A 27,344-nucleotide genomic window follows, 5' to 3' on the forward strand; every position below is an offset into this window, starting at 1 on the left:
TTTGGTATAAATCAGCAACTGCAGTTCCTTCCTATTCATTTATTTTCTTAGGATACTGAAACAATTATGTCTATCATTCCAATACTGCCCATGTGGATTTCTTTCTGCTATCTATTTTACTATGATGTTCTATTTACTATGATGTTCTACTAAGCATAGAACAAATACAATCAACAGAAGTCTCTTGTTCATTGACAAAGCTTAACATATCAACAGATCCATTTGAATGGAAGATGCAAGATGATTTATGCAAGTGTAAAAAGCAACAAATGTTACTCTCTCAATAATCCAGCAATTTTGAACCATTTGTGTTTTACGGCTGTAACATCATATTTCTTTGATGAATGGCCCCTATTAAATCGTTCCTGCCATTTCTTAACTGAAAAGTTAATAGTGAACTAATCAGGTGACAATTTATTTACCTGGCACATGGAAGAGATTCTTATTCAACGGCCTTTTATTCAATTTTGTAGTGGAATTCTCTAATATGCATAAATTGCACATCAGCTTGCGCAAATGAACTAAAAAACATACAAATCTAAGAGAACAGATCAATTTAAAACATTTTCATCGAGATGTTAACAACATAAATAAAGCCCCAAAGTCTCAAAGCTGCAACTTGAATGCCAAGGAGCAAAGAAGGCTGCAGAAAGTTGTGAGCACTGCCCAGTCCATCATGGGTGCTGACCTCCCCACCGTTGAAGGGATTGAAAGGAGTTGCTGCCTCAAAAAGACAACCAGCATCATCAGAGACCCACACCACCCTGGCCACGCTCTCATTTCACCCCTGCCACCGGGAAGAAGGTACAGGAGGAGCCTGCAAACTGTCACATCAGGTTCAAGAACAGCTTCCTCCCTACAGCCATCAGGCTATTAAACACTACAACCTCCATTAAGCTCTGAACTACAAAGACTATCCTTGTTATTATTGCACTATTATTGTTTTTTTGATTTTTATGTGCACATATGTGTGTGTGTGTATGTGTGTATGTGTTAGTATGTGTCTATATACACACACACTGACTTTGTTTTTCTCTTTTTGTTATATTGTTTGCAGAGTTCTTTGTTCACATATTCTGTTGTGCTGCTGCAAGTAAGAATTTAATTGTTCTATCTGGAACATATGACAATAAAACACTCTTGAAATACCTGACTCTTATAACACGGGAAATTTAAAATCTCTACCAAAAAACTACAATTACAGCAAATGAACACTCACTGGTGATGTAATAAATAATCAGGGATTGTGCCCTTAAATCTCTGCACCGGTGTGACTGTAGCTCCCTGACTCAAGAGTATCTCCAATGAACCAAGACTGTTAAAGGTATGTGAGTTAGCTGGAAAATAAAGTACAACAGATTAACATTTTATGGCCCAATAGCTTTATAAACTTTATTAACTTTCTGCAGTAAATCTTTCTGCATGCAATATTGGGATTTAAAAAGCTGTGGGGAGGGGGGGTGGGGTAGAAGTTGAAATAAATACAGTAAAATAATCAACACATTAAACTGAAGATGCAGACTTGAGCAGAAGACAAAGTTCTAGAGGAACTTGGCAAGTCAGGCAGCATCTATGGGAGACATGGATAGATGATGTTGCAGTTCAGACCCTTCATCAATAAAGTAATAGGTACATGTCCCACCATTCAATAAGATCATGGGTAATCTTCAAGTCCACATTCTCACTTATGTCCTTTTTCACTTGATTATCTCGGTGGTCAAAAATTTAAAGAAACTCTGACAACCCCTCATAGAATCCTTCTTTACCTTAGAATACAACTTATTCTAAATGTGAGTGAATATGCTATAAAAATTACCCTTGTTACAAATATTGACAATGTGGTTAACAGTAGAAAAAATGGGGTAAGGAGAGAAGAATGCAGAAGAAAATTATATTAAAGCAGCAGCAAAGTTGAACCAATTATCTTCCCATGCTAATACTTTCATCCCAAACCCAAGCACTCCGACATATATATCAACTCAATGTACGCACAGCACAGTGAGCTACCAGAATACTTAAAACTTCAAGCTAAAAAAAGATAGCGTGCATATTTTCCTCTCAAAACTACTCTTGAGATCGAAGACCAGACCAAAAATACTGTTGGATGCTCAGCCATTTCAAAGTAATTTAGCATGCATTTGAGACTAAACAGAGCACAACACATTTTCTCCTCTGTGCTGAATTGCAATCATGAATTACTTTTGAGGTGGTATTTATGTGGTTCAACTATTTTACTTCATACATTACAGAAATACATTGTGTTGAAAGCACAAGTGTAATTTGAGCACAGCAGGCTCTTTTGACGTTAGTTTAGTTTAATTCAGAGATACAGTGCCCTCCATAATGTTTGGGACAAAGACCCATCATTTATTTATTTGCCTCTGTACTCCACAATTTGAGATTTGTAATAGAAAAGATTACATGTGGTTAAAGTGCACATTGTCAGATTTTAATAAATAAACATGCAGCTGCTGAGAGATGAAATGGCGTAGTGTTTATCACTTTAATTATTAACAGTTCTTTCGGGGATTTGTTTCTGTTAGTTTATGGTTTCTTTAAAAGAAATGCAACATTGGTTATGAATCATCCCTGAGTTACAATAGCCCCACCACTGAACACCCCAACATACAAACAAATTCCCATAGTATTATGGAATTCAAAAGTCCACTATACATATTACATTTGTTCCTACGATTGGCAGAACTCCTGGTTACACAAGTAAAGGCAAGAAACCTACTGGTGGAGTTGGCTTTGTCAAGGACAGATGCACAACAAAGGAACCAGTGTCTTGACTCTGTGTCTGAGGATACACACTGTGACCTTCAACATTTGCTGCTGGAAGGCCAATTCAGCAAACACCATCCTCTGCCTGGTCTGCCCTCACCTCACTGGTCTTTCAATGCAAGAAGCCGTCTATGGTCGAATACTGCAGGCTGGCATCTTCCAAAGGTTCAGAAGCTTTGTAAGGAACAGTAACGGTTTTGGGGCGGCACAGTAGCGCAGCGGTAGAGGTGCAGCCTCACAGTGCCAGAGACCCGGGTTCGATCCTGACTATGAGTCCTGTCTATACGGAGTTTGTACACGTTCTGCACGTGACCACGTGGGTTTTGTCCGGGTGCTCCAGTTTCCTCCCACATTCTAAAGACGAACAGGTTTGTAGGTTAATTGGCTTTGGTAAAATTGTAAATTTCCCTCGTGTGTAGGATAGTGTTAGTTTACAGGGTGATCACTGGTTGGCACGGACTCGGTGGGCCGAAAGGCCTGTTTCCATGCTGTATCTCTAAAGTCTAAGCACAAAAACATGGCAAAGTTGGAAGTCACTACATAATCCAGAAGAATCTTAATGATATGATTTAGCTCCAAAATGGAGTTTCTTGTTCAAGTATTGCTACTTTCGCTTAATTCTTTACAAAGATCTCCATCTGCAACTTCTGCTTCAAAAAATAACCAAAGCTATTTCTTAGAAGTATAACATTCTACACAGAAGGACGATGAATCTGTGGAATTCATTGCCACGGATGGCTGTGGAGGCCAAGTCATTTGGTATTTTGAGTAGTAAGGGTGTAAAAGGTTACGGGGAGAAGGCAAGAGAATGGGGTCAAGAGGGAAAAATAGATCAGCCATGATTGAATGGCGGAATATACTTGATGGGCCAAATGGCCTAATTCTGCTTGTATGACTTATGAGGAAATAGGAAACAGGCATGACAATGCAATGGGGAGGAAATGCAAAGTATGTGGAGATGATGCTGCTTGTTAATCTGCATGAATTAAAATGTGGTACAACATATTAAATGTTCCACTATGCTTCAATTTATTTTCTAATTATCCAAAGGATTGGTTAATACCTTTAGGAAATCATGGTTGAACATTCAAAATGTGAAGTGTGTTGAAAGTTTACAACTGACAGAAAAAGAAAATCTTCATGCAAGGTGAGAGACTGAATCCCATTGAGTGTGATTCTGATACAGAGCATTAACTGCGATTAACTGAGCTATAGGGGAGAAGTTGAGTCGGCTGGGACTCTATTCCTTAGAGCACAGGAGGATGAGGGGTGATCTTTAAGAAGTATACAAAATCATGAGAGGAATAGATTGGGTAGACGCACAGAGTCTTGTCCAGAGTAGGGGAATTGAGACCCAGAGGACATAGGTTAAGGTGAGGGGGGAATGATTTAACAGAAACCTGAGGGGTAACTTTTCCCACACAAAGGGTGGTGGGTGTATGGAACAAGTTGCCAGAGGAGGTAGTTGAGGCAGGTACTATCGCAACGTTTAAGAAAAATTTAGACAGGTCCATGGATAGGACAGGTTTAGAGGAATATGGGCCAAACGCAGGCAGGTGGGCTAGTGTAGATGTGACATGTTGGCCAGCGTGGGCAGGTTGGACCGAAGGACCGGTTTCCACTCTGTAAGACACTATGACTCTATGCTAATACCTACAGTCAATTAAGTTTCAACATGTTCCAACAAAGGATGTGGAATCATTCAGTGAAAATATCTCTGACTAAAGTACCAAGATCTATCACTGCCAGGTTTACAATGAGTAAGGAGGATATAGGTTAGAAGAGATGGAAAAACTACCCAGTTGTAAATCTATTTAATTCTACTGACTATTTGGAAACATAAAAATATGCCAGGTGACATTGCAATGGGACACGTGTTCCCACCTCAAAAATAGTTTGAGAGGCAAATTAGGAGTGCAACTTCGCCAGGAGAAACTTTGTGAGAAGGCGGATTAGATGGTTAATGCGCAAGAGTTTCAGAATAAGATCATTTCAGTTTCAACCATTATGTAATGTGTTTTGGCTCCAGCGGGAGAGATCAGATCACTGACCAGCATCAGTTATAAAAATCTGCAAAAGTTGTCCAGCTGTTGAGACCACGTAACAAATTCTCAAGGGCAACCATGGAGAGGCCATCTATGCATTCAAGCAATTCATGTCTCAACAATGAATAGAGTAGCAAAATAACATTAACATCTAATCTAAACAAAGTGGCACTATATCCTCAACAGACTAATTTTACTACTATTATGTTCAAACTGCAACAAGTCCAATGAAGTGATTCTGCAATCTTCTTCATCAAATTTGAGACAGCAAAGATTAGGATTATCACTAATTTGAGAGCACTTAACTCTTTACATTCCTGCAGCACCTTGGGCAACCTTGATAAAGCAATTTTGGCATTCCGTTTCTGGTTGTTGTGTCAGAAACACAGCTGCCAAATGCACGTAGTTCATCCCACTAACACCAATAATGACCCGATTATCCAATTTAGTGGCTCCGATTGAGGCATAAGTACTGTCCAGAGAGGTCAGCGGTTCATTTTCAAACAGAGCCATGGGATCTTTTAATGGGATGATAAAATAGGATTACTGCTTAATGTCTCGTCTAGAATGCATCTCAAAATGTTTCACCCCCTCAGTCTCGGGAATTGGATAATTCATAATTTTTTTACTTCAGTACTCCCTTCTGAGTAACTGTCACTATCTACCCATCATGTTGTATGGTTATTGGTTGCTTTCCAAAACTAAAACAACTCCAGTTTGTTTCCAGTAATGACACAACTGCACTACAGTGTCACATTTCATTGCAGCACCTTAATCTAAATAATTTCTATAAACCTCTCAGCTGTGGTAAAGAACAAGGAATAAAAGGTGACAAAAACAACAAACCATGAAAATCTAGCTTTGGGGTGACAGGATACAGAAAGGTACATTTTGTTTCAAACTGGGTTGGAAAGAAACTTGGATCCAGATTTTTTTTAAAAAATCTGTCTACTTCCTGCGTTAAATACATTATACAAAAGTACATTATAGTTTAAAAAAACAATGCAAAGCACTTCAAAACAAATACCAAAATTTGCAGTTGGAAAAGAAAGGCAAGGCCAACACCATCCACCATTAAGTAAATCAAACATAAATTTAATCAATAGCAAAATAGCTCATTTTTGCAGGACAATTTCAAACACCTGCATGTGGGTGATTGATGTGAGAAATCACTAAGTGGCTCTTTGATTTTCCTTGCTCCTACATATACATGATGATATTAATACATTTCAAACAAACCTGGAGCTTGCTATTCTAAAAATTGAACTTAATAACATGGAAGTTCTGAAACTACCTTCTTACAACTCTATTCCTTCAAATACAAACTCATTTAATTACAGTCTCATTCCTGGAGAACATTGTGTTAAGCAAAATTTTACGAATTAAAATTATCAATGAACTACAACGTGGAAATATTGATAACTAAACAGAGTGCCGGGCGCTCTATTCATTGCAATAAAAAACAATTTTTTTCAATCAAGCAGAAATTCATGTATCCAATATTTGTAAATCAAGAACGACATGTCGTTGAAACTTTAATATTTTTTTAAAAATCAGCGGCACAGTGGCGCAGCAGTAGAGTTGCTGCCTTACAATGCCAAAGACTATTTTGACAAAGATCTTGATTACAAGTACTATTTGTACTGAGTTTGTACATTCTCCCTGTGACCACATCGGTTTTCTCCAGGTATTCCGGTTTCCTCGAACATTCTAAAGATGTGCAGGTTTGTATTTTAATTGGCTTTGGTAAAATTGTAAATTGTCCCTAGTGTGCAAGGGTAGTGTTAGTGAATGGGGTAATCGCTGGTCGGCGCAGACTCGGTGGGCCAAAGGGCCTGTTTCAGTGTTAAATCTCTACAGTCTAAATATCACTTTTAATCCCATCTTTCTTTCCTTATTTTGCTTTCTGCATTGTTTATAGTAAATATTCCAGTTGAACATCCAGACTATATCTACCAGATTCAATCTGAGTGCTTGATGAGACATTTGTTATCACAAAAGCTTGCCAGTATTCTATTGAAATCATGCGGAATATTTTAACTTTTGTTTTTAAACCTTTTAGCTGTTAAGAGAGCAACAAACAAAAACATCTAATGGTCAGGAGTACATAAAATTGAAATATAGATTTATAGTTCAGAGATTAAATATTTGCAAATCCTTTCTGATTATAATACAATTTATGCCCAGTAAGTGCCAGTCAAAAAAGAGAAGCACTGCTTAATTTGAAATAAATTAATTAATAAAGACTTTTTATTAAAGTTTAAATTTCATCATAAATTTTGTCAAAGCATGATATCAAAATAACAATCAAGTAAAAAATGGTTTGTTTGGAATATTGTAGTTCGAACAATATCTTAAACATGGCAGATATTATGTCCAACTCAAATATCGACATTTCAAAGAAAACCAACAATAAAATAACGTAAAGTCAATAGGAATAAAAATATTGAACAAAAATGTGACAATGTTCATGATATGAAGGACAATCATTAATATTTTTTAATGCAAATGCAATGTTATTTTTAGTCAGTCAGTGACAAAGCAGGACTCGATCAGAACCAACAACACACAAGACCTTTCTTTCGTAAATTCAATGCCAGTCCCTGGTGGAGACCGTGACCTATCGTGAGTACCAAAGCACAAATTTGTCCATGTGCTGCAAAGCTCCAGCTTGAGAACAAATGATTAATTTGACACTTTAAAATGTTCGGTGCAACAATAGTTTCAAGTTCCAAAACGCAGATACTGCGAGTTAAGTTAGTTTAATATTTGGGTTGATAGCAATTAAGATTAAATCAAACAGCTGTGCACATGTGTCCAGAAGCCTAACGTGCATCAAACAATATCTCTTCGCATATCTAGAGATTTAATAAAACAGTAACTTAAAATTGTGTCATTCTAACAATATCTTTAACGTACGTTAAATCCAACTCAATGTTGAAATTTGCATTTTCAAATAAAAATCATTGCTCCTGATTTAAACAGTCATCTGTAGCTTGTCCTAAATCTTTAAATTATATCTTCCACATACCATAGCAAATATTTCCAAATTGATGAGGCACACTCCCAGTCCAAAGGACAACAGCAGGTTATTTTTTGTGACAATCTTTATCACTGGCTGATGTAATAGGAGGCTATTCCTGGATTCCTGGATTAAAACTAATGCTCTTAGAGAATGGCAACATTGTACAAGCAGTGATTAAGGTCTCTAATTAACTTGTATGCATCTGAAGATACAGGATGTATAACGATCCCATAGTGTATTTTAAGTCAGCAGCACAACCACATGCCAAGCTGAATGATTTGTCACCATGGCAACCAAATGAAACAAAGATGGAGGTCAATTAAAAATGTGTCTCCAGCTGAAAATATATCACAAAGTACATGGGATGTGATTAGCAGCAGACAGACACAAAGTGCTGGGGTAACTCAGCAGGTCAGGCAGCATCCCTGGAGAACATGGATAGGTGACGTTTTGGGTCGGGATCCTTTCAGACCTCTTTTATTAGCACCAGCCTCAGTTAAAAGCCAGAAAGGTTTAGGTTTGTTATTGTCATGTGTACTGAGGTACGGTAAAAAAACTTTGCACACTGCCCAAACAGATCAGATAATACCATACCTAATTACAAACAAGTCAAATTCAAATTCTACAGGTAAAGCAAAGGGGAAGAGACAGAATGCCGAATTTAGTTCTCTATAGAAACGTCACTGAGTCTTAGACCAGTATTTAGAACATATGAAGGTGAAACGAAGCAGGGAGCTGGACACAAAAAGCTGGGGTAACTCAGCGGGTCAGGCAGTATCTCTGATGAAAAGCAATAGGTGACGTTTCAGGTCAAGACCCTTCATCAGGGAGCATAGAATTCTTAAGCCTATCAATAATTTCCCTGCAACTGAACATGTTGAAATATTTGACAATGAATACCTAACTTATTCTTCTAATTCAAAGACAAAACACACAACACTGCCAATGCTTCACTGATAAATTGCTTGTCTCTTTCAATCACGCTGAAGAGCTCTGTGGCCTATAATCAATTCAGACATTATCAAAGCCGCACACCTTGTTCCTCAGTATCTGCAGCGGGATAAATCACACCAGATACAAAAGAACTTAGTCTTCAAGTCAAGATAAAAGTGACAAATCTGAATGAACCAATCATTTATTTTCTTTTGATTCAAAACAAGCTTTCTACAGCCTTATTTCAACAAAACTCCAGTACAGTGAACCATCTGGGATTTATTTCTTCATATAAAACATTCAAGTTAATATTGCTTCACAGCCAAACCACACATGTTCAATTCAATCGCTGACATACTGGAAATGTTTCTGAGATTATTTGTCCCGATATCAAAGCTCATGACATTAATAATCTTTCAAGTTGTAATAACAGTGCCTTATTTCACTGATCCTTTTGAAAATTCAGCTTGTGCTAAGTTGCCCTAATTGGTAACTATATTTACATTATTTTTAGAATGATGCAAATCAAATAATCTATAAGACATCAGCAGTTTAAAGTGTAGTAGATAAGCTGCCTTTTACACTGTACTGTAAGGACTCAGAGGAAGGACAGAGAATTGAATATCCAATTTAATTGTGCGACAATAAGTGGTGCGGATAGGCATACGGAGTTATAAAGAGGAGATAAATTGCGCAAACTATGACATTGGTGTAGGAGACACAAGAGACTGCAGCTGCTGGAATCTTGAGCAAAACATAAAGTGCTGGAGAAACTCAGAGGGTCAGGCAGCATCTGTGGAGGGGATGACTTTAGAAATACAGCATGGAAACAAGCCCTTCGGTAATTTTACCAAAGCCAATTATCCTATAAACCTGTACGTCTTTATAGAGTGTGGGAGGAAACCGGAGCATCTTTACAAGGCTGTTGACAGGACTAGAAGGTCTGAGCTATAGGGAGAGGTTGAGTAGGCTGGGTCTCTATTCCTTGGAACACAGGAGGATGAGGGGCGATCTCATAGAAGTGTATAAAATCATGAGAGGAATAAATTGGGTAGATGCACAGAGTAGGGGAATCGAGGACCGGAGGACATAGGTTCAAGGCAAAGCGAAAAGATTCTGAAGGGGAACTTTTTCACACAAAGGGTGGTGGGTGTATGGAACAAGCACCCAGAGAAGGGACTATCCCAATGTTTAAGAAACAGTTAGACAGGTACATGGATAGGACAATTTTGGAGGGATATGGACCAAAGGCAGGCAGGTGGGACTAGTGTGGCTGGGACATGTTGGCCAGTGTGGGCAAGTTGGGCCGAAGGGCCTGTTTCCACACTGTATCACTCTATGATACCCAAAGTAAACCCACGTGGTAACAGGGAGAACATGCAAACTTCGTACAGACAGCGCCCGTAGCCAGGATCTAACCGAAGTCTCTGGCGCTGTAATGCAGCAACTCCACCACTAGGCCACTGTGCTGCCCCAAAATGAACAAACAATATTTTGGGTTGGAACCCTTCTTCAGGCATATTGTAGGATATGGATGTAAAGTGTGGATCAGAAAGTATAAGTTCGGATACTTCTGATACAAAAAGACAGGCAAGAATATCCCAGGGCATGAGTCAAGGCAATATGAAAATGTAATGTTAATACATATACAATTCAAAACTGATGAAGATTCCAGTCAATGCTTTCCAGCAATACATGAATACAATTCTTCACAGTGAAAATGTGATATTCTCTAAACTTTCTACTGAACTATATTGCCAAATTTTAAGCCTTGGTTCAGATCAAATCTGAACTCCACATTGACAATGGCTAAAATAGACACGACAATTATCACTACAAAGAAAGAGATACAGCTGGATCAGACAGCATTCACCTGATGTTTTTGAAGACTCTCAGCACACAAGAGGACATGCCTGCCTTAAGTTTATCACCCTGCAAAAACACCAGAAAACAGAGAACAAATAACCAGCTGGCAACTGCTCCCCCCCTCCTCCTAATTATGTAATACAGTTAGTTATCTGGAGCGGTTAAATAGAACATAAAAGAGTACAATACAGGAACTCAGGCCCACTATGTGCCAAACATGATGCCAAGATAAACTAATCTCATCTTCCTGCGCGTGATCCATATCCCTCCATTCCCCGCATATCCACGTGCCTGTGTATAAGCCTCTTAAATGCCATTATTGTATCTTCCTCCAGCACCACCCTTGCCAGTGTTCAGAGCACTCTCCACCCTTTGTGTAAAAAACATCTCTTCTAAACCTTTCCCCTCTCATCTTAAAGCTATGCCCTCTAGTCTTTGACATTTCCATCCCAGAAAAAAGATTCAAGCAGTGGACCCTATCCATGCCCCTCATGATTTTATATACTTCCATCAGGTCTTCCCTCAACCTCCGACGCTCCAGAGAAAACAATCCAAGTTTGTCCAACCTCTCCCTGTAACTGATGCCCAGTAATCCAGGCAGAATTTTGGTAAACCTCTTCTTCAACGGTAACTTCTATCACTTCCATCAGGGAGGGTCTTCTAACCTCCGTCACTTTGCTTATTGTTGAATTACTCCCTGAAGTTCAGACACATTAGTTCCCTGAACTAGGTTCAATCCCTTATGACTTTCATGCAAAGTTTGAAATACAAGAGGGAATTCCAGTGGCACTCTCATCACTCTCTCTCCTGCCTTCGCAATCGTACAACACCAAGGGATCATGTCTAAAGTTTGAAAAGTTATCCAGTGACACTTCTTGATTTGTACGAGTGTCAGGGGTTATGGGAACGCAGGCAGGAGAATGGGGTTGAGAGGAAAAGATAGATTGGCCGTGATTGACTGGCAGAGTTGACCTGATGGGTCAAATGGCCCAAATCTGCTCCTAGAAGTTATGAACTTATGACAATTCTCGCCATAACTAATTTCAGCAATAATTTCTGACTGAGAGGTCACCTCAGAGAAAAGTTGAGTCCTATGCATTAGCAACAGGATCTTGCATATACACCACCACTGAATATCACGCACCATCTTAACTTGCAATTACATCATTATTATTTTACCATCATTGGATCTAAATACTTCAATACTATGTTCTTTGGGAGTATTTTCACCAGTGGCCTGCAGCAGTTCAAAAAACAAAGTGCTGGAGGAACTCAACGCACTGGAGTCATTCTATAGGTCAGGCAGCATTTCTGGAGGACATGGATTAGCAATGTTTTGAGTCTAGTAATTCTTGAAAGATCACCTGCTAATGTCGCTGCAATCTCTCCAACTACCTCTTTCAGACGGATTTTTACTCAGGATTCCAGTATCTGCAGTTCCTTGGGTCTACTGGAGAGCCAGGCAGTATCTGTGGAGAGAATAGACAGATATTGTTTCAGGTCGGGACCTTTCAGACTTGAAGAACGGTTCCAACCCGAAACGGCTCTGTCCATTCCCTCCACAGATGCTGCCTGACCACTGATACAGAATACAGAACTTTATTTGTCATTCGGTACCGAGGTACCGAACAAAATTACAATAAGCACTTCAGATTTTTGCTCAGGATTCCAACTTCTGCAGTCTCTTGTGCCTACAGGAGTACAAGGCTGCTGACTGACTACTCAAGGGTAGTTAGGGATTGTTAATAATGCTGGTCTTGACACTAACACCCAGATCCCCTCCCTCTCCCCAGAAAAATAAGCAAATTACGAGTTTAAAGCTTTTTCTGGCCAAAAGAATGCTCAATATTCCCGAAATAGTGCACAGGCTGGAGTTAACGATAAGGAAACAGAGGTGACAAGCAGATGTCAGTAACAATAAATCCGGCAATCTGGCTATCATTGGCAGAGATGTGTGACATCACTAGGTGCGTGGCAGACCCTGACAGCACGGATGATCTCTGTGCCAATAGACATGTTGGGCAATAGAGTTAGAAGTCATCGGCACTAACAGGGGAGGTAACGTTGTGCCTGCACATGATGTTGCTCAGCAACAGGATACACATGGTTTTCTGTGGTGTGGTACAGCGCAAAAGGATGAAGGATGAATCTGAGCAAACACACAGCTAACGATGCAAGGGCAGGAGAAGTAACGTAGATGTAATAACAAGGAACTGCAGATGCTGGTTTACCAAAGGAAGACACAAAATGCTTGAGAAACTCAGATTGTGAGGCAGCATCTCTGGAGAACATGGATAGGTGACGATTTGGGAAGGGGCCCTTCTTCAGACTGAATTCTTCAGACCAGAACGTAACCCACCCATGTTCGCGAGATGCTGTCCAACCCGCAGCGGTAGAGTTGCTACCTTATAGCACCAGCGATCCGGGTTCGATCCTGACTACAGTTGCAGTCACCCCTCATCCTCCTGCACTCCAAAGAATAAAGCCCTAGTCTGGCCTAATAGCTCACCCCACCCCATAGCTCAACCTCGCCCCATAGCTCACACCCTCTAATCCTAGCAAAATCCTCGTATATCTACTCTGCACCCATTCCAGCCTGACAACATCTTTCCTATAACATGGTGACTAAAACAATAAAAAAAGCCTACCAAAGTGACGAATCATTTTCCCTGTGGGACTCTCATAACATTAGTCCATCATTGAGTCCACAAGCTCAGATGATGTGGAGCTTCTGCAAGCTGTCAGACTTCAATTGTGGCAGCTTGACCCCATCCAAACAGAGGAAGGGAAATATATCGACACAGGGAACTGCAGATGCTAGTTCACAAAACAAAAAGGACACAGAGTGCTGGAGTAACTCAGCCGGTCAGGCAGTATCTTTTGAGAACATGAACAGGCGACATTATGGGTCGAAACGGCACCTATTCATATTCTCCAGAGATGCTGCCTGACCCACTGAGTTATTCCAGCACTTTGTATCTTTTAATGGGAAATATATACAAACACTTTTTACAAATTTGCAGCCTCATTTTTGAATATCTAATAATACACTTCGGGAAAATGTGAATACTTGGAGAAATCCATGACATTTGCTAACTTAATAAAACAGAGCTTTAAGTGTTTGTTAAAGCATGCAAGGATTAGCTGAAACTTGCCACTTTGACTCAGCAGGGCTTTACAAGGTATTGCTAAGACCAAGTATTTAGTTCAGGATTCAATGACTCACTTCTCCAGAAATAACAGCAGAAACAGAGGCCTCGTGATATTATGCCAACTTGTGAAGAATCTAAAAAACAATAATTTGACTGTACTGTAATTATTTATGCATTACTGAAATTGCAAACCACAAGTATCTCACTGGTAACGCAGCACAAAAGGATGTCACAAAAGGAAAACACAATGTCAACTTTATAGAGACACTAAAAAAAGACACAGCGTGCTGGAGTAACTCTGCGGGTCATTGTTCTCCAGAGATGCTGCGATACTCCAGCACTTGTTATGCAAATTTTATAATTCTTTGCAGAGGCCTTTCAGTCACTGCTTCTAGCTCATAGGTTGAATGAAATTGACAATATCTTTAATATTATACTATTACAACATAAACCAACATCAGCAGCCATAAGCACACAAAACTGAAATGGATAAAGTATGAATAATCATACAGCATGGAAACAGGCCCTTCGGCCAACTTGTCCACACCAACCAACATGCCCCATCTACACTAGTCCCATCTGCCTGCATTTGGCCCAGATCCCTCTAAACCTATCCTATCCATGTACGTTAAACCCATGTTTCTCAAACGTTGCGATAGTACCTGCCTCAGTAACTTCTCCAGCTTTCTGCCTCCTCTCGTTCCATACACCCACCACCCTTTGCGTAAAAATGTTACCCCTCAAGTTCCTATTAAATCTTTCCCCCCTCACCTTAAACCTATACCCTCTTGTTCTCAAGTCCCCTACTCTGAGCAAAAGATTGCGTTTACCCAAAGATAGGCACAAATAGCTGGAGTAACTCAGCAGGACAAGCAGCAAGGAATGGGTGACGTTTTGGGTTGAGACCCTTCGACCTGAAACGTCACCCATTCCATCCCTACAGAGATGCTGCCTGTCCCGCTGAGTTACTCTAGCTTTTTGTGTCGATCTTTGGTTTAAACCAGCATCTGCAATTCCTTCCTACACATTTAGTGTGCGTTTACCCGATCTTTTCCTCTCATGATTTTATACACCTGACAAGATCACCACTCATCCTCCTGCACTCCAAAGAATAAAGCCCTAGTCTGGCCTAATCAACCTCGCCCCATAGCTCACACCCTCTAATCCTAGCAAAATCCTCGTATATCTACTCTGCACCCATTCCAGCCTGACAACATCTTTCCTATAACATGGTGACTAAAACAATTAAAAAAGCCTACCAAAGTGCCGAATCATTTTCCCTGTGGGACTCTCAAAACATTAGTCAACCCCCAGTACTTATAACTGATCCTTAAACAATGGAAATTTTGATACTAGAAGCCTTTGAACTTAATTTCATTTGCAGTAGTAAGCATACAAAGAGTCATGACTGAGTTGCCTTCCATTCACCTGGTTAACTAGATAACCAGCATGAACTAACTGGTCAGCTGAAGGGCAGAAATGCTGGAAATACTGAACAGATTACACAACAATTCTGAGACAACCCAGATAGCAATGTGAAATTGATGTAGACACAAGGACCTGCAGTTGCTGATTTCCAAAACAGTCAAAGTGCTGGAGTAACTTAGCAGATCAGGCAACATCTGTGGTGAATCATCTCCAGTCATCTTTTTCAGACTGAAGAAGGGTCCCAGCCCGAAACATCATCTACCCATGTTCTCCGGGGATGCTGCCTGACCCAAAGGCAAGGAGTTAGATATAGCTCTTAGGGCTAACGGAATCAAGGGACATGGGGAGAAAGCAGGAACGGGGTACTGATTTTGAATGATCTACCATGCTCATATTGAATGGCGGTGCTGGCTCGAAGGGCCAAATGGCCTACTCCTGCCTTTTAAAAAAAATTGTGATTCTATGTCCCGCTGAGTTACTTATGTGAAATTGATGCTGAATTTGAGTCCCGTTCAACATTGAGCCCTGTTCAACACTGTGTGTCGAGACGGAAAATGGTGTAAGGTTCCTATGCCTGAAGATGGACTTCATTAGAACAATGGACACCGACAGAGAGGTGAGAATGGGATGGGAAATTGGAGTCACTCTTGCAGACTTTACAGTGGTGCCCTGCAATTAGGCCACACAATCTGTATTTGGTTTTCCAATGAGGGGGAGCTCACATTGCCAGTCCCGAATGGAGTGCACTGAATTGGATGTCGTGCAAGTGACTCGTTGCTTTACCCAGAGTGATTGCCTCCTTGGATGGTGGGAAGTAGTAAAGGGCGGGTATTTACCTCCTGAATTAAGTTGCTGAAAGAGGCTGAACAGTTGACATGGCTGGTGAGGCTACAGTTGGTGTATTGTGTTCAATTTAGGTCACCCTGCTATCGGAGTGAAGTTGGAAAGAGTGCAGGGACCTATGAGGATGTTGCCACGACTTGAGGGCTTGAACTATTGGGAGGGGTTGAGCAGGCTAAGACTTTATTCCTTGAAGCACAGGAGGTCTTAAGGAAGTGTATAAAAATCTTGAATGCAATAGATAGAGTAGATGTAAAGAGTCCTTTATCCATGGTAGGGGAATCAAGCACCAGAGGACTTGGTTTCAAGGTGAGAGGGGAAAGATTTTATAGGAATCTGAGGGGCAACCTTTTCACACAAAGGCTGGTGGGTATATGGAATGAGCAGCAGGAAGAGGTAATTGACGCAGAAAGTTAAACATTTGCCCTAATGTGAAGACACAAACAATCCCCGATGTACTAGTGGCCAGAGGGTGACGGAGGAACTGAAGGAAATTCACATTAGGTAGGAAATGGTGTTGGTTAGACTGATGGGATTGAAGGCTGATAAATCCCTAGGGCCTGATGGTCTGCATCCCAGGGTACTTAAGGAGGTGGCTCTAGAAATTGTGGATGCATTGGTGATCATTTTCCAATGTTCTATAGATTCAGGTTAAATTCCTGTTGATTTATAGACAATAGACAATAGGTGCAGGAGTAGGCCATTCGGCCCTTCGAGCCAGCACCGCCATTCAATGTGATCATGGCTGATCATTCACAATCAGTACCCCGTCCATGCCTTCTCCCCATACCCCCTGACTCCGCTATCTTTAAGAGCTCTATCCAGCTCTCTCTTGAAAGCATTTGAGGCTAAAGATTTGAGGGTAGTTAATGTTATCCCACTTTTTAAAAGAGTGAAAACAGGGAATTATAGACCAGTTAGCCTGACATTGGTGGTGGGGAAGATGCTGGAGTCAATTATAAAAGATGAAATAGCGGCACATTTGGATAGCAGTAACAGGATTTACGAAGGGAAAATCATGCTTGACTAATCTTCTGGAATTTTTTGAGGATGTAACTAGGAAAATGGACAAGGGGGAGCCAGTGGATGTAGTGTACCTGGACTTTCAGAAAACCTTTGATAAGATCCCACATAAGAAATTAGTGGGCAAAATTAGAGCACATGGTATTGGGGGTAGAGTACTGACATGGATAGAAAATTGGTTGGCAGACAGGAAATAAAGAGTAGGGATTAACGGGTCCCTTTCAGAATGGCAGACAGTGACTAATGGGGTACCGCAAGGCTCGGTGTTGGGACCGCAGCTATTTACAATATACATTATTGATTTAGATGAAGGGATTAAAAGTAACATTAGCAAATCTGCAGATGACACAAAGCTGGGTGGTAGTATGAACTGTGAGGAGGATGCTATGATGATGCAGGGTGACTTGGACAGGTTGTGTGAGTGTGCAAATGCATGGCAGATGCAGTTTAATGTGGATAAATGTGAGGTTATTCACTTTGGTGGTAAGAACAGGAAAGCAGATTATTATCTGAATGGTGTCAAGTTAGGAAAAGGGGAATACAACGAGATCTGGCTGTAGGTACCGGTACAGCAGGCAGTGAAGAAAACTAATGGCATGTTGGCCTTCATAACAAATGGAGTCGAGAAGAGGAGCAAAGAGGTACTTCTGCAGTTGTACAGGGCCCTGGTGAGACCACATCTGGTGTATTGTGTGCAGTTTTGGTCTCCAAATTTGAGGAAGGACATTCTTGCTATTGAGGGAGTGCAGCGTTGGTTCACTAGGTTAATTCTCGGGATGGCGGGACTGTCATATGTTGAAAGAATGGAGCAACTGGGCTTGTATACACTGGAATTTAGACGGTTGAGAGGGGATTTTATTGAAAATATAAGATTATTAAGGGATTGAACACGCTAGAGGCAGAAAACATGTTCCCGATGTTGGGGGAGTCCAGAACTAGGGGTCGCAGTTTAAGAATAAGGTGTAGGCCATTTAGAACGGAGATGAGGAAAAACGTTTTCACCCAGAGTTGTGAATCTGTAGAATTCTCTGCCTCCAAAGGCAGTGGTTGCCGATTCTCTGGATGCTTTCAAGAGAGAGTTAGATAGAGCTCTTAAAGATAGCAGAGTCAAGGGATATGGGGAGAAGGCAGGACCGGGGTACTGATTGTGGATGATCAGCCATGATCACGTGAATAGCGGTGCTGACTTGAAGGGCCGAATGGCCTACTCCTACACCTATTGTCTATTGTCTAAAAGACATTTGGACAGGTGCCTGGCAAGGAAGTTTATAAGGATATGGGCCAAACACGCGCAGGTGGGACTAGTTTAATAGGGCACCTTGATCGGCATGGGCAAGCTGAGATGAAGGGCCGGTTTCTGTGCTGTGTGACTATCAGTTGAGAACCTCGTCAGCTTGGTGAAGGGGAAGCCACAGCTGGCGAAAAGGAATCAAAGGACTCATAAGAACAAATTTACTTCCCGAACAGATGTGGAGCTGCAGAAACCGGGAGAACTGAATGGAGTCTTTGTGGGAAGCATGCTGGAAGGTAGTGTAATCACTGTGGTAGTCTGTGAGCTTATAACAGATGTTAGTCGCTAACATATTCCCTGAGATGGCGATGGAAAGGGAAGGGAAGAATGACAGATGGATCATGTAAAAGTGAGAGTCAGAGGAAAATTAGCAGCAAACACAACACAGGCCCACACTTGGTTCCAGAGCCAGATCAAACGAGATACCGGCCCACAAAGTTGGCCGCGGAAGTCGGCTAATGGCAACAGATCTGCCGGCTCTGGCCAGGTCGAAATTCCAACCTCCAACCACACGCGGCATATTTGACCCGCCAATCAACGCGGAGGTCCCGATGAGATCGCGATCGGCCGCCTCAACCGATCTAGGCGCCACATGTTCGGGGGGGAGTGGAATCCTTCTGGGGGGGGGGGGGGGTTCAAGTGCCCTCTCATAATTTTATCCAGATTAAAGGAGGTGCAGGACCACCAGTTGCCGGAAAATCAGTGGTGTATCTGTAAAATTTTGAGTTTGTACAAAAGTGGGAAGCAATACCTCTGCAGTCACCATTGTTCCAAAGAAAGAGGCGAGGAAGGAGAGATTAGTTAGGACTGTTCCACGTATCCAACAAAGGAGCAACCACACCTGGACATGTGCAAGCTTCGACAGCTGGTCGGCTCTGATCACAGAAATGGTGAACCTGGAACTTTAATGCAGTTTTCTCCCTCCACAGATGCTGCCTGACCTCCTGGGTGCTTCTCTTTATTTCAGATTTCCAGCAACCACAGCATTTCTAATCCATGATTTTTTTGCCCTCCCCTTTACATCCCCCCCCCCCCCCCCCCCCCCAGACTGACCATCTGTTATTAACCAGCGCCCTAACTAGCTCAATTCTGAACACCAATGGAAAGAAACAAGACCACTGCAACAGCTGTGGCTCAGCTTAATGGAAGGGGATGCAAAAACAGAAAAACCTGAAAAAAAATTAGCAGGACAGCCAAATCATCATCTCTTCACCACTCAACAAGATTGAGGCCGATCTTTTAACTTAATGTCACTTTCCAAAGCTAACTCCATATTAGTCAAGGCCCTTAATACCCAAACGTGGACTGATTACCAACCTGAAAATACACAATCAAGTCTCCACTGCTCTCCTGGATAGAGACTTCAAAAAATTCATTGTCCTTTTTTAGATTTGATTAGATACAGCGCGGAAACACACCCTTCAACCCACCGAGTCCGCACTGACCACATACACAAACACTCTAGGGAAAAGTGACAGAAGTCAATTAACTTACAAAACTGTATGTCTTTGGGGTGTGAGAGGATACCGAAGCACCTATAGAAAACCCACGCAGTCACGGGGAGAACGTACAAACTCTGTACAGACAGCACTCGTGGTTAGGATCGATCCTAGGTCTCATGTGCTGTAAGGCAGCAGCTCTACCGTTGCACCACCGTGCCACCCCTGGGCAATGGAGAGTTCTTCTTGTTCCAATCGTCAATGACAAATCCCTTATCTAGTGATTCTGACCTCTGGCTCTTGACTCTCCAGGCTAGTGAGATATCATCTCTCTAACTATTGTCTCGTTCCAGACAAAAATAGAGACACAAGGAACTGCGGATACTGGTTTACAAAAAAATACAAAGTGCTCACGAAACTCAGCAGGTCAGGCAACATCTCTGGAGGAAGACACAAAATGCTGAAGTAACTCAGCAGGTCAGGCAGCATCTCTGGAGAACATGAATAGGTGACGTTTTATCAGACGTGGATGAGTGACATTTCGGGTCCATAACAATACTGTTTCAAACAGATTGTTTCATATTCTTCTCAGGTTAGGGTGGCACAGCTCGTTCAGCAGTTGCCTCACAGCTCCAGAGACCAGTGTTCAATCCCAGCCTCTGGTGTTGTCTGCATCAAGTTTGAATTCAATCGTGTCAATAGTGATTTTTATTGTCACATATGTTAACTGTTAACACAGTGAAATTATTTTCCTCACAAACAGTCCGGTAGGGTAGCACCATACCCCCGATCAGCAGGTGTACAGGAATAATCTACTGAGCTGCATGTAAGAGTCACCCTGAAGCCAAGGAGTTCGGGTTCGGCCACGGCATCGGCTCGACGGGATCTCCCACCCAAATTATTATCCCATAGCCGGGAAAAGTGGTATCCACATGGAAGGTTTGATGGTGGTGTTGGGGTGGGTTTCAACCGGCTTGTCAGGGGGATACGATATTGAGCAAAGATTCAGAAATGGGAATAGCAGAAATGGAATGACGAAAATTATTGTGTTTGAAACACAATGCAAACAAAGGTGAGAAATGACACCAAAAAAAGGAGTTTGCTTGTGCTTAGTGGCTTACACCTATGCATAAATGAGTGAAATGTTCAAGAGATGCATGATATCATAACTACCACAGAAACATGGCTTAAAGCAGCAGGACTGGCTGCTCAAATTTCTTGATTAGTGGGCTATCAAGCAAGATAAATGAACAACAAGATTCTCAGTTCAGCCACACTGTTAGTAACACATGCCTCTCTGTGTTATGTAATGCTGACCCATTTAGCACCAACTCCATTAATCCAGGGAATTCATCCTGAATGCCAAACAAAGTACCAGCTTCAATGAAAGAATGAGAAATAATAGATGGTACAAGCTGAGCAAAAGAGGAAGTATGAAGAGATTTAGCATTTTTGAAAACAGGTAAATTGCCATGCCTAGAAATAATATATTCAACAGTTTTAAAAGCAGACTGACCAAAAACAAATGCAATCCAAAGGAGAGCGAGGCAAACTGATTCACAAATTGCCTCAGTGCAGGTAATGTAAATGTAACGGTTCCTATGTGTGTCGAAACTGGGATGCTATTACAAAGAGGGGTCCCCAGGATGTGTGTCCTTGTTTTAAAATATATATAAATTAGAAATGATCAAGACCCAAATGTAGGAGCAATGATTAAAAGAGTTCATGAACGATACAAAAATTGGTCCGATGGTCGAAAATGAAGAGGAAAGCTTTTGGTTGCTGGATGGAATAAAATTTAGTCCAAAGAAGTAAGCTGTAATGCATTTGGAGAGGTGTGATAATGCTAAGGAATATTCAATGGAGAGACTGGTTTAGTTTAGTTTCGATACAGTACGAAAACAGGCCCTTCAGCCCACCGAGTCTGCACCGGCCAGTGATCTCCTGACACTATCCTACACACCAGAGACAATTTACAAACTTTACCGAAGCCAATTACCCTACAAACCTGTACGTCTTTGGAGTGTGGGAGGAAACCGGAGAACGGAGGGAAAACCCACGCAGTCACAGGGAGAACGTACAAGCTCCGTACAGACAGCACCTGTAGTCAGGTTCGAACCCGGGTCTCTGGAGCTGTTAAGCAGCAACTCTACCGCTGCGCCACCATGCAGACGTTGAGAAGTATGGTGTATCGGAGGGATCCTGGACTGCATTCAACAAATACCTCAATACAGATCAATAGAGTGGTTGCAAAAGGCTTGATGGCGTACTCCACTTCATAGGCACGGCAAAGAATACAAGAGCTTGGAGGCGGTGCTAGCACAATGCAGGTTAGCCCACAGCTTTCGTATACACCATAATACAGGAAACGTGGGAACACACTGGAAGAAGTGCAGAGCAGGTAGAAGATGAGTAAAAGACACAAAAGGAACATGATAGTATAGCAAAGTTTCAAAATAGCTCAGACAAAAACAGAAACTAAAGATGTAAAAGGAGAAGAGCCCCGACCCAAAATGTCACCTGTGGTGCCTCACACCCATCATTGTTCTCCAGAGATGCTGCCTGACCCACTGAGTTACTCCAGCGCTTTGTGTCTATCTTAGGTATAAACCAACATCTGCAGTTTCTTTGTACTCTTGTAAAAGATAAACCAGGTACATAAATCTATTTGCAGAATTTGCAGAAATCCAAGATTTGTGAGAAATGTTCCTGCAACTCTCAGCGTACGAGATTGTACGATTAATTAATTGTGAGAATATAAATGTTATTTATAATGATTTGCTTCAGGAATCTGTATAAAGTTGAAAAATCTGGTTAAAATTTTTGACAGTACCAAGACTTAAGGAGAGGTTACACAAATTGTGTGATTCAGGTGCTCTATCATTATAGGCATGACCTAAAGATGCAGGAAACTGCAATTTGCATGCAGCAGTAAGTCTTTCAAAGACATCAACTATTACATCTCCAATCAGTTTGTGCAAATTAGCAAAATAATTTTTCTTGATCCCTTTTGTATATTCAATTTTTAAAACACGGTCTATTCCTGGGAAGTAAACTCAAAATTAAATTATACTGCTCTTGGGCAACCAATAAACTATATTCTACAACACCATAATGAATAATTTAGTGCAACTTATACCACGCTAAGAATAGCGATCCTCTTTCCATTGCCAAGCTACTATTTAATGACAAAAAAAATTGAAACAATGCAATTGATGAAATGCTGGTCAGTCACTGATGACTACAATAACTTCCATTTGCATTGTACCTTTAACTTCCTTTAAAAGCATTTCAGTTCTTCTAGTACTTTTAATGTTTTATACCCCTTCACCTGGCTGTTGAAGATTGGTGCCAAGCCACATTTAGAGGATAGTCAGTCAATGACCAAAGCTTAGTCAGGGGTATATTTTAAAGACATTTAAAATGGAGGATAAGGAGGCGGTAAGACTAAGACAGACACAAAAAGCTGGAGTAACTCAGCGGGTCAGGCAGCATTTCTGGAGAGAAAGAATGGGTGACTTTTTGGGTCGAGACCCTTCTTCAGACTGGTTAGGGATAAGGGAAACTAGAGATATAGACGGTGATGTGGGGAGATAAAGAACAATGAATGAATGATATGCAAATAAGTAACGATGATAAAGGAAACAATCCATTGTAAGCTGTTTGTAGGGTGAAAATGAGAAGCGACTCGGGTGGAGGAGGGATAGAGAGAGAGGGAATGCCGGGGCTACCTGAAGTGAGATAAGTCAATATTCATACCACTGGGCTGTAAGCTGCCCAAGCGAAATATAAGATGCTGTTCCTCCAATTTGTGTTTAGCCCCACTCTGACAATGGAGGAGACCGAGGACAGAAAGGTTAGTGTAGGAATGGGAAGGAGAATTAAAGTGTCCAGCAACCAGGAGACCAGAAGGAGAATTAAAGTGTTAATTAAAGTAAAATTAAAGATGAAGATGTTGGAAAATAATTTCAGAGATTCAAGCAAAGGCACTAATGGTGAAATGTTTAAATTCAAGAATTATCAGGATGCCAGAAATAGAAGAGCATGCATATTCTTCAAAAGGGTGAGTGGGCTGGAGAAGATTGGTGTGCATGGGAGAGGCGAGGCAATGAAAGACATAGAAACAAGATGATCGTTTTTAAAATCAATTCCTAGCCAGCATAGATACATCAGTAGACACAGAGGGAAGAGATAAATGGCATCTTGTAGTGTGTCATTGAGACCTTTGATCTATCTTTAATCAGACTTTATCTTGCACTAAATGTTATACCCTTTATCCGTACACTGCCGATGGATGGTTTGATTGTAATCATGTATATCTTTTCATTGAGTGGATAACAAGCAACAGAGGCTTCGGTACATGTGACAATAATAAACTAAACTAGTCAGATGGGCCTGACAAATACGAGTTTGGCTAAGTCAGAGAAATATAAAATGAAGATACATTTCTTGAACAGAAAGAAGCCAGTTAAAATCAGCAAGCTCAGGGATTTTTAGTTTATAGAGGTACAGCATGGAAACGGGCCCTCCAGCACACCGAGTTGGTCTGATACACACAACCAACCACCACTCACTAGCACTATCCTACACAGTAGGAAAAGCCATTCAATCATGGCTGATCTATTTTTCCCTCTCAACCCCATTCTCTTGCCTTCTCCCCCTAACCTTTTACACCCTTACTACTCAAGAACATGTCATCCTCTGCTTTAAAAATACCAAATGACTTGGCCTCCAAAGCCATCCGTGGCAATGAATTCCACAGATTCATCGCCCTTCTGTGTAAGAATGTTATAAGAAACTGCTTTGGTTATTTTTTGAAGAAGAAGGTGCAGATGGAGATCTTTGTAAAGAATTAAGCAAAAATAGCAATACTTGAACAAGAAACTCAATTTTGGAGCTAAATCATATCATTAAGATCCTTCTGGATTATGTAGTGATTTCTAACTTTGCCATGTTTTTGTGCTTAGACTTTAGAGATACAGCATGGAAACAGGCCTTTCATAGCATTCTACTTAACACCAAGTTGCAAACTCAATGATCCTTTACTACCAACACACATCTCTTTGTTTTATTTAGTTCCACCACAAAAATAAAAAGTGCTTTGTACATGCAAAACAAGTCAATTTTCCAGTGCGCATACAAGATATATAAATGACTAGACCAAGTGGACCTGTTAGGCATTGGTGCAACACCCTCTCCTCCCCCACTCCCCTCTCCCCCTCTCCTCTCCCCCCTCTCCTCCTCCTCCCTCCACCCCCTCCCTCCATCCCCCTCCATAGCAACCCGCCTCCCGGCCCGGGCAGCCGCCATTGGTGGAGCGGGGGTGGGGGGGGGGGGGCAGGGAAAAGAGTCCTGTACCGTCCCAGTGTGAGGATGTTCAGTGGTAGACGGCGGCGACTCTCCCACTGTTGCTGAGCCGCTGGACGGCATGGGGAAGGTGCTGAGCTGACCGGGGAGAGGAGGGGGGACTGGGGTGCCAAGGGCAGGCCCAGCGCCAGGCCCAGGCCTCCGTCTCAACCAATGCCCGGCCTCACAGCCGCTGCTGCTGCTGCCGCCTTTCCCTTGGCCCAGTTCAGGCTCGCGGTTACCCGGTCACGTCCAGGCCCAGGCTGCTTCCCCTGGCACCAGGCCTGGCTCTCCCGCCCCCAAGGGACAGGCGGCCGAGCCCTGCTCAACGGGCCCCAACTGCGCAGGTGCAGACGCGTTTGTTCTGCACACGCGTGGATGCGGCGGCCATCTTACGTAAATACCGGATCAACAGAGCCCCAACTGCGCATGTGCGGATTTTCAAACTTTAAAATGTGAATAACTTAAAAAGTATAACACTGATTTCAATTAAACCTATTCCAAAGGACCACAGGACGACATTGAGTAAGGTGGGCCTAAAATTGTCGCGCTATAGGGGAACATTTTGGCTGTAGTTCAGGAACAAGCGAACAAACAAGAGTTTTAGTATATAGATGCCCACAGATAAAAACTACTGAATGGTCTCAGTCCCAGTGTCAGTACTTCTGTGGGAACAAAATCATTGCAATTTGTTAAATACAAGTTGGTCGCTATGGACTGCAACATAAACTAAGCACAGCAGTACAACATTTGAAATCTATTTGTCTCCTGAACAACAAGAACTTCTGGTGCATTAATAAATCATTCATTGGTACCCTCTGTTCCACTACATTGTTATAATAAACTCTACCGAGTTTCAAGTTTATTTTGTTTCATGAAGAAGAAATAATAGGTTAGCTGTTTGCTTTGAGAATGATTACATGGAACCCTCGTGGCTATTTAGTTTTGTCCAAATCAAGTTGTTGACACATCCACGATTAATCAATGTAGGTACTATTGGCCTAATGATTGAACCACATGCTTCCTGGAGGCACACATCTCAATCACTCTGATCCACAATGTTTGGCAGACTCGCACATTGTGAAATATCATCGAAGGGATCTACAGGAGGCGCAGCCTCAAAAAGACAGCCAGCATCACCAAGGACCCACACCACCCTGGCCACGCTCTATTTCACTCCTGCCATCGGGAAGAAGGTACAAGAGTCTGAAAACCGTGACCTCCAGCTTCAAGAACAGCTTCCCAACAACCATCAAGCTCTTAAACACTGCACTCACTAAACTTTAAACTACAAATTGTCATGGTTGCACAGAGAATTTCGGGCCTTTTGCAATGATATTGAGAATTTTTAATTTTGCATTTAATTATGTTATCTATGAGTACTGTGTTTACAGGCCTGTTTTGCTGCTGCAAATAAGAGTCATAGAGTGATACAGTGTGGAAACAAGCCCTTCAGCCCAACTTGTCCACACCAACCAATATGTCCCATCTACACTAGTCCCACCTGCCTGCGTTTGGCCCATATCCCTCTAAACCCGTCTCAAAGACATGCAGGTTTGACGGTTCATTGGCCCCTGTAAATTTCCCCCTGTGTGTAGGGCGTGGACGGGAAAGTGGGATAACAGAACTAATGTGAATGGGTGATCGATGGTCGGCATTGACTCGGTGGGCTAAAGGCTAAAGGGCTAAGTATCGTTAAACTCCATATTCACATGAAGGAGTTTTCTGCTCTATCAATAGTGGGTGTCAAGCAGTTCACAAATGAACAGAGGTGGTGAGGTAAGACCAAGTGTTGACGTCAACACTGCAACCTGACGCTTTTCAGATAATGTAGCTAGACTGCAGGAGATTAGAAGAAGAGGAGGCAAAAACAGAATAGGAAGAGAATCCGCAACAAGAGAATTACCTGGTGACAATACAAAAATAAAATCCATCGAGGCCCGTCCCAACCAGATAGATGAGGATGATGGTGCATACAAACAGGTCAGAAACTGATGGGTATTTTAACTTCAGACTAAAAACAAAAGTGCTGGACTAACTCAATAGGCTAGGCAGCATTTCTGGAAGATTTGGATTTAGTTTAGTTTTTAGTTTAGATCAGTCAGAGAATACTCTACATAAATATAATCAAACCAAACTAAAGTACAATAGGTAGAGCAAAGGGGAAGATAC

At 41.7% G+C, this 27,344-nt stretch overlaps 1 protein-coding gene across 8 annotated transcripts in view; it reads right to left on the minus strand.

Annotated features, from left to right (window-relative positions):
• The window catches only part of eps8a (EGFR pathway substrate 8a, signaling adaptor), a 140,976-nt gene that overhangs the window by 84,858 nt on the left and 28,774 nt on the right, over positions 1-27,344 (minus strand). The window contains exon 2 of one of the 8 annotated variants that reach the window (XM_078419929.1): positions 12,018-12,122. The exons of 6 other annotated variants lie outside the window; for them this stretch is intronic. The gene's annotated coding sequence lies outside the window, so the exon portion shown is untranslated. Of the gene's footprint in view, positions 1-1,219; positions 1,243-12,017; positions 12,123-27,344 lie in introns of those variants that run through there. One more of the 8 variants, XM_078419933.1, reaches the window with a different exon arrangement.

This window comes from Rhinoraja longicauda, chromosome 23 (assembly GCF_053455715.1).
Source record: "Rhinoraja longicauda isolate Sanriku21f chromosome 23, sRhiLon1.1, whole genome shotgun sequence".
Classification (NCBI taxonomy): Eukaryota; Metazoa; Chordata; class Chondrichthyes; order Rajiformes; family Arhynchobatidae; genus Rhinoraja; species Rhinoraja longicauda.